The sequence below is a fragment of the Cupressus sempervirens genome, chromosome 3, assembly GCF_028749045.1.
Source record: "Cupressus sempervirens isolate cs-2001-9-10 chromosome 3, ASM2874904v1, whole genome shotgun sequence".
Classification (NCBI taxonomy): Eukaryota; Viridiplantae; Streptophyta; class Pinopsida; order Cupressales; family Cupressaceae; genus Cupressus; species Cupressus sempervirens.
In genome coordinates this window covers 141,517,719-141,533,256 of record NC_143120.1, presented here as the reverse complement: position 1 = coordinate 141,533,256, position 15,538 = coordinate 141,517,719, and positions in this window count along the sequence as shown.

Sequence of the window (15,538 nt, the reverse complement as noted above, 5' to 3'; positions counted from 1 at the left end):
TGCCTTTATTTGAACTATTTAGAATTGAAGAGCATAAAAGCAAAGCATTTTCATGGTTGAGAGGGATAGGAAATAATAACAATATTGTAGAACAAAATGTCATTTCGCAAACCTTGTTGGTTGTAGAAGATAGTGGTATTATATCTCAAATTTCCCAAATGTTCTTGGATGATTCATTAGTAGCATATATAGAACATATTGACCCTTTCTTTCTCAGATTGATTATAAAGGGAAAAACCCTAAAAAATTGCATGATAGATTCAGGAGCCTCTAACATCATCATGCCCTTCAAAGTAATGGAAGCTCTAGCATTGAAAGTAGACACTAAGCAAGGCAGATGTAGAGGTATGAATGCTAGAGAAGTTCCAATTATAGGTACTATCAATGCTCTACCATTTAAGCTAGTTGCATACCTTGACGTAGAATTGACTATGTTAGTCTTTATAGTTGATATTCCTCCACATTATGGAATGTTGATCTCTAGAAAATGGAGTGCTACTATGGGAGGTAGCCTAAAATGTGACGTAATCTATGTAACTTTTTATGTAGGAGATAAGGTTGTTAAATTAGATAGAGAGCAAAAGATCAGTCATATTTTGGGGGAAGAAATTAAAAAATATTCTACTTGTTTCTTAGACACGGGAGTGAATGCATTTAGAGTTGAGTTAGTTATCCAAGAAGTTGAGAAGTTGTCTATTGTGATTGAGCATGAAGTTGAGTGTTGTATGGATTCACAAGTATTATGAGCCATGTATTTTGATGGGGCTAGCTCTAAGGAAGGTTCAGGGGTAGGGGTGGTTTTTGTTTCTCCTAAAATGAATACTTTTAGATATTCCTTCACCCTAACTTTTTCATGCACCAACAATATAGCTGAATATGAAGCTCTTTCGTTAAGGTTGAAAGTTGCTACCCACCATGGAATTAAGAAGTTGCATGCTATAGGTGATTCTGATTTGGTTATCTCACAGATAAGGGAAACATATGCCTCTAAATATAAAAGATTGAAATAGTATAGAAATGTTGTCTGAGATCATATAGAATTCTTTGATGCATTTGGTATTTCATCGATAGATAGAACTCAGAATAAGATGGCCGAATTATTAGCACATGTAGCAATTAAACCAAAGGATGTATCATTTTTAGGAATTTCATAGATTGAGGTCCAAACTAGATCTTATATACCTAACAATATTGAACATTGGCAAGTATTTGAAGATGACAAAGACATTGTAAATTTCTTGTTGAATGAAGATAAATACCATGGTTAGGAATTGGACTATAGTGATTTAGTCTAAACTATAGATGCTAAGGAAATATTTTTTTGTCAAGAGGTCATACAATTAAAGACTAATAAAATACCTAAGGGTCTGGTTAGTTTAGAGAACAAGTTTGACAACCAAGATAGGGTATGACCTAGGGCTACAGATTATAAACCTCTAGAGCTAGAAGAAATAAACCTTGGAACTAATGAGACCCCCAAGAAAGTTTATATTGGTTAGAATTTTTTAGCTAAAATAATAAAGCCCTTGATTGACCTACTAATAAAATATATACATAATTTTGCATGGTCCTATGAGGATCTCAAGGTGAAGACCTTTTTTAACATGTTGTACCATTGAAAGAAAATGTGAAACCTTTTAGGCAAAAGCAGAGACCAGTAAATCCCACCTTAGTACCCAAAATGAAAAAAGAATTTGATGAAATTAAGGGATGGAGGGATAATTACCTATTAGAAATTCCACTTGGGTCTCAAATCTAGTACATATCAAGAAAAATAATGGAGACATCAGACTGTGTGTGGATTTTAGAAATCTAAACATTGCTTCCCTAAAAGATAATTACAGGTTGTCAAACATGGAGGCTATGTTGCAGAAGGTAATTGGTTCTAAACTTATGTCCATAATGGATGGGTTCTTAGGGCATAACCAAGTCCTGGTGAAAGAAGAAGAGCAATTTAAGATAGCACTTACAACTCCATGGGGAACTTATGTATATGTGAGAATGCCATTTGGATTGATAAATCTCGGTACCACTTTTCAAAGGGCTATGGATGTAGCTTTCCATGAGTACATAAATAAGTTTATGGTTGTATACCAAGATGAACTTATAGCTTATTCCAAAAGGGTTGAAGACCATTGTAGACATTTGGAGAAGATTTTTATCAAAGCCTTCGAATATGGAGTGTTATTAAACCCAAAGAAATGTACATTTGGGGTGATAGAAGGTAGGTTACTAGGACACATAGTATTAAAAGATGGTGTAAAGATAGATCTTGAGAGAGTGCTAGCCATTGATAAGGATCCTAAGCCAAAGAATGTGAAGGGAATACAATATTTCTTTGGGCAAGTTAAGTTTCTAAGGAGGTTTGTTACTAACTTTGCTAAGATTAGAAGACCTATTTCAAAAATGGTTAAGAAAGGAGCTACTATCAACTGGGATGGTGAGCCCTCAAAGGCATTTCATGACATTAAAACTGCCATAAAAAATGCCCCATTCCTTAGGACTCCTAACTACAGAAAACCAATGCATATATTTTCCTTTACATATTTCCATATTGTAGTCATAGTATTGTTATAGAAAAATGAAGAAGGATTTGAACAACCTTTTTCCTTTTTTTAGTAAGTCATTACTACCTAGTGAACTAAAATATGAGATAAATGAGAAGCAAGGTTATACTTTGGTGAAGACTATTAAAGCTTTTAGAAATTATTTTGTAGGAGCTACTATCATTGCATTTGTACCTAGTGTAGCTATCAAGGATATATTTTCTCAGCAAGAGGTATCAGGTAGGAGATGCAGATGGATCAACATGATCCAAGAATTCAACATGATCCAAGAATTCAACATTGAAATTTAGATTACAATATCTAATAAGAGGTCAAGGATTAGCTAAGCTTATGGCACAAACTAATTTAAACACTAATCAACTTAATATAATAACAAGTGATTTGAAATTAGAATTATGTGATATGGACCATTGTGAATGGTATACCAATATCATTCATTATCTGCAACATATGGAAGCCCCTTCCCATTTAACTAAGAATGAAAAAACAAGTACCAAGTTACAAGAAATTAGATATATTATTGTCCAAAATGAATTATCATGGAAGAAATTTGAGGGAGTACTATTAAAATGTCTTGATAAAGAAAAATCAAAAGAAGTGTTGAATGAAATGCATTCTAGAGTCTGTGGAGGACATTTCATGGCCAAGACCACTGCACACAAATCTTAGAAATATTCAGGACTAACAAGGTTACTGAGATGGGAGGGGTGAATCAGTAAGCTTTAAAATTTAAACCAATTCAGCATAATAACAAATTCACCATTCATTCATCTACTTTACTGTATGCATGAAAAGATTAACACACTGATTTGGTGACCCAGAAACCTTTCAAATTGAAAGTAAAACTAGGGTGGGGATGATGCCCACGAAACTTCAATACTACAGTATAAAGTTGGCCGGTTAAGGCTTACAGTGATCACTTCTGGTGATCTGCCCTGTTAGGAGCAAGTAGGACTACTAGATCCACCTTGTTAGAGGATTTACAAACATACAATGAAGTATGCACTCTGTTAGGAGATTTACAAAAGACTGTTAAGTCTACCTTGTTAAAGGATTTACAAAACTGATTCACCTGTTAGGATGAAGCATTGGATCTGCTTGCAACTGGTTTGCTGATTAGATCTTATGTACTGATCACTTGATGTGATGGATATATCTTTGCTGCTCCTTGATAACCTTGTTGAATACTCCACTACTGATTCTCTTTCAATTCGCTCTTACTTCATTGTTACTTCTCTTCATCATTTTTTTAATTATTTTCATCATCTTTGCAAATGGCACAATACATTACATATATACCATTCCAATATTTATAGCAACAAGGTCAGCCAAACACAAGTGGACAAAACATTACTGATTTGGTCAGATAGTAGAAAACTCAGGTTCCTCAAACTCACTCGGTGACCTTTTGACACTTGGCATCCACTACATTACACAGCATCGTCATGCACTCGGTAGAGGTAGGGGCTCGGTCCATACTAATCACTCTGAGTAGCTTGGAACTTGGCAACCACTGGTGACTCGATAAACATTGTGTCACTCGATAGAAAGTAACTCCTTTGATTCACTTGATAAGCACTGAATACTTCTTTTACCTTTCTGTCTTGGTAATCACTAAAACCTTTATTTACCTTCCTGACTCGGTAAATACTAAATCCTTCGTTTACCTTCCTAACTCGATAAACATTAAATCCTTCATTTACCTTTCTGACTCGGTAAACATTAAAACCTTTGTTTACCTTTCTGACTCAGTAAACATTAAAACCTTCATTTACCTTCTTGACTCAGTAAACACTAAAACCTTTGTTTACCTTCCTGACTCAGTAAACACTGCTGAACATACTTGGTAACCAACGAATGCTCGGTATGAACTGTAAATTGAGTGATGAACTCGGTAAGCATTCAGAATCAAATAAGTGTTGTAACTAATGAAAAATGTATCATTATTCCAACAATCTCCCCCTTTGGCATTAGTGACAAAAACACTTATGAGCCAAAATTTATATACAAGATCTGACAAAACTGATTTGATTCTGTTGTGCTGAATATAAATGGGCTACCTTACATATAACTCCCCCATACAATATACACAAGGTTTTTACATGAGTTATATGACTTTATTCTTTATTATTTTATTACCTTCTCCCCTTTTGTGTTTGATTTTCCTCTATATATTACTTTCTCCCCTTTTTTTGACAATAATGCCAAAGAATAAAAAAATGTATTTACATGGAGACACCAAAATGTGTGATAAACTCAGAATGTACCTGAAGAATTAGTTGCAGAGTTTTATCCCAATTGTCTTGCAGGATTTTACATGTGCAGAGAGCTACTTGAACTTCTGTAGAAAATTCAATCACATGGTCTACAATAGAGAAATTATTGTCATGAATCAATGTTTTTGAATATGCAATGTGTTTCTGCATTGTGTTCATGACAGGAAGGATTATATTCTGGATGTCAATCAGAGTAGACCTGATCCTTGCTTCCTCTCTCAGCAATTCTACCTGTTTCTCTGATAAAAAATTTGATTCTCAGATGATGGGATGAACTTGCATTGTGGTTAGATTGCAGCATTTGGGCACTGACCTTCATATTCGCATCAATTTTATTCAACTTTTCTTTTACTTCCTTTGTATACTCGGTAACATCACAAAGTTTTGCAAAAAGTGAGGTTACATTATTAAAAGAATTTTCAATGTCAGACAAAATTGAGGTTAATTCAACCTGTTTTAATGCAATATGCTAAGCAATGTGCTCAAGCACCTTATTGTCAAATTTCTTCTCTGCCTTTTCAATCAATTTTTCTTGGCCGGAGGTATCCTCATTGAATTTATTCACCGCTTCTTCTAGTTGTAACAAAATGTGTTGAGATGAATCCACATCAACACCTATAACTTCAGTTAATATGTTTTTAACACTTTCAATAATGCTATACTCCTGGTCTCTTTCATGCCTAAGCTATTTTTGCCTAGCCTTCTGCTCTAATAGCTAACTGATCATTCTCATTTCATCAACTAATGCAGTATCTAGATCTATCTTAGGAATGACAATGTCCTTATCCAGATCTATTTCTTCATCTATTGCCTTACTGGAAAACATGTATCTCTTTGGTTTTTCTACAGTAACTGCACCTTTGCCCTTTGAAATTGAAACAATAGTTGATGATGCTGGACTGGCTGTCAAAACTGGAATGGGACCAACTAAAGGTAAACTAAGAGAAGTGCTAGTTGTATCAAAACTTGATGTACTTCCCAAAAATGATGTACATACTGGTATATTTACAGTTGGAGAACTGACTGGAGCAAAAATTGAGGCCAATGTGGCTGAGGAAGATAAAATTGGTAAGAAACTGGGAAGACTTACTGTACAAGCTGCAGGTGGAAGAGATATAATCGATGAAGTAGCTGCTGCAGTGGATGACTAGGTGGCTGATGATGTGCTTGGAAGCTCGGTAACTGAAGAAGTGACTACCAGCTCAGTAGATGAAGTGCTTGGCACTTGTATTGCAGAAACCTTGAGCTGAGAGGAGACTGGAGGAATTTGAGCAGTGGATGTCTCTGTTGTGCTCACAATTTTGCTTGAAGATCCTATCTCCATAGTAGATTTTATAGTCTTTGGTGGAGAGTGAGGAAGGGAGGCAATGACATCAGCTGCAATTTTTACTAGATCTTCTTCCTCTTTGTCTTGTTCATCTTCTTCTTCTTCCTCCATTTCTATTTCACCTTCTTCTTCCTCAATTTCTTTTCTAGCTTCTTCTTCCACTTCTAACATTATTGAATGGAGATCCCCTGGAATATCTTCAATATCATCATCATCATTATCATCACTACTGTCATTGTTCGTGATTTCAACAGTATCCTCACTGGGTTTGTGTAGATGATAGATATTTTTCCACATGTTTGTAGCATCATTTACCACATGCTCAATATCTTTGACAAGTATCAAACAAGTGTGGAATCTAATTATCATATTGCCTTCATGATCTTTCAGTGATTTCTTCACTTCAACATTAGAGAGATTTGGCAGGAGATTCCTCAGGGTCTGCTCATAAATGTCTTTGACATTTTTGGTTGCAGCTTCCCATCTTGGTTGCAATCTTTCCAATAGCTCTTTGGAGATTTGAGAGGCTATCTGGTCTGGGGAGTATTTCCATTTTACCATTTTGTTCAGTACCAGATCCTCAATCTGCATTTTCTCCTGTTCTGTTATGGTTTCGAACTTTAATGCTTTGAAGTTTGTGAAGCTACCTCCTTCATCTAATTGCTTTAGTCTTGCTTCAAAGGTGAGTGGAGGCTTACCAAATACAGGTTCCTTCTTGCCCTGTCTTGTTCTCCTAGAGAATACTGCAGTGGTTTTCTTTGTAGGTTTGGTGACAGTCACCTTACCTTTCTTTCGTTGAGGCTCTTCTTCTTCTTCCTTTTCTTCATCTCCTCCTCTCCCTTCTATTATCATGAGAGGTCTAGTGTCAGCTTTTAGCTTTTCTATCTTTCTTCTGCCTTTAGAGATTGCTTGAGGAAGCTTGATTTCAAGATCTATTCTAACCTTAGCCTCTTCATAGGTTCCAAATGCAAGCAACTTGGGATCCACTGGTTCATTTACCAGTGCCTCAATGATGTCTCTTGCATCATCAATATTTAGTTCATAGGGCAATGGTTTTACCCATGCCACTCGGGGTTTGACTACCTGGATGTAGACTCTGTCACAGTCAACCATGAAATAGATATCATCCTTATACTCTTCAACAAGTTTTGGAGGTATCCTGAACCTGTTGTTCATCCTTTCCTTGAAATCTTCAAAATAATTATCCATTACCTTATCAAAATTCATACCCATTTTTGCTATGAATTCATTTATTTGATACAAAATTGGAGTATCTTTCCTCCATACAACTGCACCCTTAGATGGAAAGAATTTTTTGTACATAGAAAAATAAACAAACTAGCAAAGAACCAAATTTACAAGGGTTTGTCTTTGCAGTCCTTATGCTATCCATGTTTTTATTGAATTTTTTTAATAGCACATCAGCTAGGTCAAACTCCATATTTTTCTTTACAATCTTATATGCCAAATCTATAGCCTCACAAGGTACACTATTCAGCCTGCTGGAACTATATAGTTTGTATGCAATAACACAAATACCAAATTTTAGTTCTATATCTGAAAAATTATTGAGCTTTAATCCTCTGCCATCCCATTCGGCTTGGGTTAATTTCTAGAGGTCATCTCAACCTAGGGTTTTGGTGGTTTTGGCTTTGGTCAACATTGATAAGCCCGTGATCTTGTGGATCATCTTCTTTGTTATGAGGATGGGTTGTTCTAACCACAATTGTCCATTATGCACACGGCTTAAGATATACCTCACCCATTTCACTTGGAAACTCCTTGGCAGATGCGGGATATGGGTTAAGCCTTTGGTTTCCAAATGTTTGAACTCAGGTTTTAGGGTTCCATCCATGCATAACTCGGCTAGGGTACTATCCATATCTAGTGTCGCTATTTCTTGCACAGTACACTTGAAATGAGTACGAATATCATTGATTAGAAGTACCTTTGGAGGGATCTGCAATTGAGCTCCATGTGGGTCGAGTGATTCAGCGATGGTAGGAACAATTTTGAAATTGGGCGCCTCCCATTCGACTCCCTTCACAAGCATTTCAGAACATCTCTTTGCCTTACTGCCACTGGTGCTTGCGGATGCCATTGCTACTCGATGAGAGAATGATTTTGTAACACAATTTCTTTGCTGGAAAATTGCTTCAAATCACTTGAACTCGTTTGGATGCACTTGAAAATATATATTCTCTGTGAACTCTAAATTCGTGGTGAAGAATGAGATCAAATTTTTCCTTTTTGATCAAAATCTTGTCATTAATGCTCGAGTACGAAGGTAGCTAAGAATTAGGGTTTTATAAATAGTCACTAACTCACTCGATAAACCTTGCAACTCGGTGAACACACAAAACCTTTCTTATCTTCCCGACCAAGCTCGGTAAAGTCTGAAAATCAACCTTACTTGGTAGATGCAACACTGTGAATTATGACTTGTATCTGCAATATTGATTTATCATTTCCACTCCTTCTTTCTGGAACTACTTAGGATATGGCTTGAAGATGCAGTCCCTTATCCTTGTTGATAAGTCTTAATTAGATATGGTGGAGTCACCCATTTCTAGAGTGACATTTTCATCATTTGAATTTTCTTGCTTGGTAGACTTAGGAATCCATTGTTGTTTCATTTGCTTTTGAATATTATCAGCTCTAGTTTTCTTTTCATCTTCAACCTTTCCTATATTCATGCAATTCTTGGCTATATGACCAAGTTCAGTACAGGTATAGCATCTTATGGTTGTATCTTTCTTCCTTAGGTGATGCCTTCTACAATTTATTCCTATGTGTCCATATTCTCCACAATAGTGACATCTACACCAAGTATTATAATCCCAACCAAATATTGCTTTGACAATTTGTTCTGCTAGATTGAGTGATTTTGATCTACATTCAGATGCCTTATGTCCTTGTTTCTTGCATTTGTGACACTTGCATTCAAATTTTGGTTTCTCCTTGCATTCATTGGCTTTGTGACCATGCTGATTGCAATTGAAACACTTGTCATTGAATTTACTTTTGCCATTACTCCAACATTTGTTAGATGTATGACCTATCTTTCCACAATGATTACAAGTGGGTCTTTGATTCCTTTGAGTACCTTGTTCAGACGATTCACCTTCTTCCTTGTATCCAAGACCAGCTTTACCTTTTTGCTTATAGAAATTCTGCTCATTTTGTTGATTTAATTGATTCATGTCTGCTTGAGATTTCATCATCCTTTCATTGACTTGTTTTTCAATTTTTAGATCATTTTCCAAGCTTTCATTGGTTTGTCTTTCAGTTCTTAAGTCATTCTGTAGACTTTCATTTTGTGCTCTGAGAATCCTGATTTCTTCATTTGCATTGGATAGTTGATCTGCTAGATCTTCATGTTCAAGGGATTGATTTTGAGTTTCATGACTTCTATCTACCAATTCTTCTTGTGCTTTGTTTCTTTGTTCCAAAACTTCACATAGCCTGATTGACTGTATTTCTTGCTCTCTTTTAAGCTTTCTTACCTCTTCTTGCAGAGATCCATTCTTTTCTAAAAGTTCTTTGATTGCTTTGTTAGCTTCTTCTGAATTACTTGATGGTAACAAATCTTCAATCCTTTCTTCAACATAAAAATGGTCATTTATTTGTCTTGCAAGTTCGTTTCTTCTTTTTAGAGATTGAGAAAGATGTTCCTTTTCTTCTTTGAGTTGAACCATGGCCATCTCCAAATCTAGCTTCTCATTCTCAATAGTTTTGTCAAGTCTGAATATCTCCATTGTCCTTGATCTTTGCTCAAGTTGTCAAGATCTGACCTGAGAACCATAAAGCTCTGATACCAATTTTTGGAAATATTCAGGACTAACAAGGTTACTGAGAGGGGAGGGGTGAATCAGTAAGCTTTAAAATTTAAACCAATTCAGCATAATAACAAATTCACCATTCATTCATCTACTTTACTGTATGCATGAAAAGATTAACACACTGATTTGGTGACCCAAAAACCTTTCAAATTGAAAGTAAAACTGGGGTGGGGATGATGCCCATGAAACTTCAATACTGTAGTATAAAGTTGGCCGGTTAAGGCTTACAGTGATCACTTCTGGTGATCTACCCTGTTAGGAGCAAGTAGGACTGCTAGATCCACCTTGTTAGAGGATTTACAAACATACAATGAAGTATGCACTCTGTTAGGAGATTTACAAAAGACTGTTAAGTCTACCTTGTTAAAGGATTTACAAAACTGATTCACCTGTTAGGATGAAGCAGTGGATCTACTTGCAACTGGTTTGCTGATTAGATCTTATGTACTGATCACTTGATGTAATGGATATATCTTTGTTGCTCCTTGATAACCTTGTTGAATACTCCGCTGCTGATTCTCTTTCAATTCGCTCTTACTTCACTGTTACTTCTCTTCATCATTTTTTTTGTTATTTTCATCATCTTTGCAAATGGCACAATACATTACATATATACCATTCCAATATTTACAGCAACAAGGTCGGCCAAACAGAAGTGGACAAAACATTACTGAGTCGGCCAGATAGTAGAAAACTCAGGTTCCTCAAACTCACTCGGTGACCTTCTGACACTCGGCATCCACTACATTACATGACATCGTCATGCACTTGGTAGAGGTAGGGGCTCGGTCCATACTAATCACTCTGAGTAGCTTGGAACTTGGCAACCACTGGTGACTCAATAAACATTGTGTCACTCGGTAGAAACTAACTCCTTCGATTCACTTGGTGAGCACTGAATACTTCTTTTACCTTTCTATCTTGGTAATCACTGAAACCTTTATTTACCTTCCTGACTCGATAAATACTAAATCCTTCGTTTACGTTCCTGACTCGGTAAACATTAAATCCTTTGTTTACCTTTCTGACTCGGTAAACATTAAAACCTTCGTTTACCTTTCTGACTCGGTAAACATTAAAACCTTCGTTTACCTTCTTGACTCGGTAAACACTAAAACCTTTGTTTACCTTCCTGACTCGGTAAACACTGCTGAACATACTTGGTAACCAACGAATGCTCGGTATGAACTGTAAACTGAGTGATGAACTCGGTAAGCATTCAGAATCAAATAAGTGTTGTAACTAATGACAAATGTATCATTATTCCAACAACAAAGTGATGAGAGCTAGATTTTGGTGGCCTTCTCTTTTTAAGGATGCTTAGGTAATGATTAGAAAATGTGACACTTGCCAAAGATTTGTAGGTAAGCTAAAAATTTTAGGAAACACCGCATTAAAAAAAATGGAAGTTTGAGCACCATTCCAACAATAGGGAATGGATTTTATAGGTTAGATTTCTCCCAAGTCTAGTACTAGTTATTCCTAGATATTAGTTGCTATTGACTACTTTACAAAATGGGTGGAGGCAATTCATACTAGAAATGCAACTAGTAAAGTTGTCAATAATTTCTTGCTAAATAACATTATTTCCAGATTTGGTTGTCCTCAAGAAATTGTAATAGATAATGCAATGTGCTTTAGGTCTGAGGAGTTCATAAGCTTTTGTGACAAATATGGAATTACAAGATCAATCTCTTCCCCTTATCATCTACAAGGGAATGGACAAGATGAGTCCACAAATAAGAGTTTCTTGAAAATAATAAAAAGGACATTGGATGATAATAAGAAAGCCTAGGATTCTAAGTTGCAATTAGCAATATGGGCTAACAAGGTGATTGTAAAAAAGGCAATAGGAGTAGCACCCTTTGATATTGTGTATGGAATTTAGGCAAGGATGCCTCAAAATAACCTAATAGGGCTCTATAATTACATCTAGTTGTATGATGAAGATATTACTAATGATATGCAAGAAATGTTGGATGAGCTTGTAGGATTAGTAGATACAAGGAAAGAAGCATCTCTCCAGAACCAAAAGTGTCAACTACAGGTCAAGACACTGTATGATAGAAGAATAGTTAGTAAAAAGTTTGAACCTGAAGATTTGGTCCTTATGTGGAATGCATGAATTGAAGATAAGGGAAAACATAGAAAATTTGACCCTATATGCTTGGGTCCCTCTCAATTTGAAGTTTTATGTGGAGAGCATTCTTATTTGCTAAAGGATTTATCAGGTAACATTCTTGAACTGCTAGTTCATGGATAGTTCTTGAAGAGGTGTTTCTGCTAAAATACTTGTTTTATCCATGAATAGTAGTTTTAGGTTTTCTGTACATTTGTATATTTTGTTGGTCTGTGTATAGTTCTTGTGCATAGCACTCTTTTGGTGTGGTTGCTTTCTCAGAAGTTGATGTTATGTCAAGTTTGTAGTCTGCTCAACTAAAGATTCTAAATTTTTAAATAGACATAGGTAGTCTATCATCCCCAAATAGAGCCACATTTGGCCTGATTTTTACAAAATAAAATTTTCATAAAGTTAGATATAAAAATCAGAATATGTTCTATGTCTTGCCTACTAGGGTTTTGTTTTTTGTCTTTGCATTTTTAAACCCTATGAGAAACCCTTTTAAAATCAAGCTTTGTGTCCCAATTAAGCATGCTAGGCCTTGTCCTTTTTAAATTTTATTGAGCGGACAATTTTTTGAATTTGAAATATTCCTTCTAGATCTGTTTAAAATCTCACTTTCTCGTTTCTTGTTTCCAAAGTTTTTACACCATCAAATCTTTGCAAGATCTATGGTGGTCATTATGTCACTTAAAGGAAGTGTAAGGATTTTAACCTATGTGACATAGTGACTACCGTGAAATGGAAGGACAATGTCATAAAGTGGAGAGTTGGTGCCAAATTTTTTAATTACTTCAAACTTTGAGGCAAGGTGGCTAGTGTCAAAACTATCAGCACTGGAGAAGGGACTAGCTGGAAAAGGGTACAATCAAAATCACAGGGGTTTGGTATTTTCTGGTGGGGTGCTATGTCACAATTAGAAAATGAAAATTCCCTTCCAGTAGCAACATGGCACCTAACTAGAAAATACAAATGGTGGTAAACTTTGAGACAAATGAGAATCGTACAATTCTCAGATGATAATGAGGTTATGTGCCTTCATAACTTTGTTAGAGGCATTGATTATGGTAATCATGATAGAAACGTGAAGATCTTCTAGGCACCAAATTTTCAATAGTATTAAGGAGGTTGCTATGTCACGATCGAGAAAATAAGGAATCTCACTAATAGCGGCATAGCACCTAACAAGGAAATATGAAATATAACAAAGCCCAGTCTTATGATGTCACAAAAGGAATTAAAATATTAAATTATTTGCCTACTTATCAAGTTATTTCCAAGTCATACGTGACATGGACCCACACTCAAAAGGAAAGGGTAGATGAAAGATTGTGATCATTGGATTAAAGTTGAATCAACAATCATCACCAAGTCCATATTGAGAGCTACACAACTTTTATTCAATGTGACATGGAAACTAAAGGAAAGAATGTGTGGACCTAGCATAGTTAATATAATATCAATGCAGATTTCTCACCATTAGATCATGTTCAAATCAATGGTAGTCACTTCATCACTATGGGGAGTTTCTCATTCTTTAAGGGTAGTAACATAGAAACCAAAGGAAGAAAAGGAGGGACCCACTAAAGTTGTATTTAAGCATTGATCAAAGGCACATCATTAGACTGAAATGAGATCAATGATTGTCACTATGTCACATAGACAAAATACTTACTTTTTTATGCATAGCGATGTAGCGACTTAACATGTGTCCACAAGAGCTAGTGGGTCCAGTTGATGTCACCAATAGTGAAAGAAAAGCATATTTGGAGAAAGTTCATTGGGTTGACTTCTAGCATGGCAAGTGAAAAATGAGTTATTCCTATTTTCACTTAGCAATCATCAAATTTTCTGAGATCAACAATGAAAATTTGAAGATAGAAGGTGGTGCCACTCTAGTTTCCCTTACAGTTCATTTATGAGGAATGAGAGCTCCTCATGTGAGTAGAAAATAGAGTATATAGCATGAATTTCTACCATTTCCATCCCACACAAACAAGATTTCAAGCTTCCAAACAAAAGAGTTATTGAGAGTTTGTGCTGGACATGATCAAACATGAAAGAATTTCCCTTTGTTTGGAAAAAAAAATCACAAAATTGCAAAGTAGGATAAGCAGAGAATCAAGTAAGTTCCTATGCACCATACTTATTGAAGTAATATAGTTTTCTAAAAATTGTATTCACTATGCCTCCAAAGAAGGTTTTCTCAGGTCAAGAAGACTATTTGGCCAAAAATATCCATGATGATCTCCTCAAATTACTACCTGAGTCCACAAACAAAATGATTAAAGGGAAAAAGTTAACATCTTTAAACCTTAGACTCAAAATTGCAAATGGGTTATATGATAAGGGAAATCGGGTTAGGGATGCTAAATCTTCTTAAACTGGGCTTTCTTTATTTAAAAAATGGTTCTAAAAAAGGAATTTATTTTCCCCTCATCCAAATGTCTGGAATTTTTATTTGGGAAAGCTAGTGGTTCCTAGTGTCTTTATGAACTATGACCTCTTAGAGGTTGTTGCAAAAAATTATGATTCAACAATTAGAGTAGTGAGAAGAATTAATGCCAAGATTTTGATCACAATCAACCATGAGGATATTTGAGAGGTATTTGGCCTAGAGCCATTGATAGACTATCATGTACCCATTGACCTACAAGAATTAGAAAAGGAATATTTGTCAAAGAAAGATGCAATTAGGCATGGTGCACTGAAGGCCCATATAGGAACAATTAGAAATTTTCCTGTAATCACAACAACCTGTAGGAAACCTTTCAAAAAGGAATATTTCACTACCTAGGCTATGGAGGCATACATGACTCTATGTAGACTTTTTGGTGAAGATGAATAGAATGTTATGCCCATAAGTTTTATGTATATGGTCATTCAAATTTCTTCTTTTGGTGTTGGTGTTATTTTTTATTTTTTCTCCTATTTAGTAGAAGAAATCCACATAAGCCTGGTGGGGATTGCCAAAGGCAAGGTAGATAAAACTTTTGGTCACTATTCTTTGCTCATGCATATGTTTTTGTTCAAAGGGGTACCATATTTTGGTAAGGAAATGAATTTGCACAAAGAACAAGACAGAGAAGCATTGTCAATCTAGTTATGGAGTGTAGATATGACTTGGGATATATAAAATGCTAGTTTTGTCAGATTTGATAGATACTTTGCTTCAAAATTGAGATGCCTATTGTTCAGGGACAATCCCAGAGTCCCTAAGGTACTGGTAGAATTTTTGAGGCCCATGGATAATCCTATTGGTTTGAAGTGTCACATAATTGGGGAGATATTATCCCATACTCTATTTCAACTATTTTTAGGATTTATGGTTTCAAAGGAACTCCTCATGTATTACCATATCAGGTGCCATTAAAGGTAGGGGTAGCTGAGCTTTCGTTGTAGCT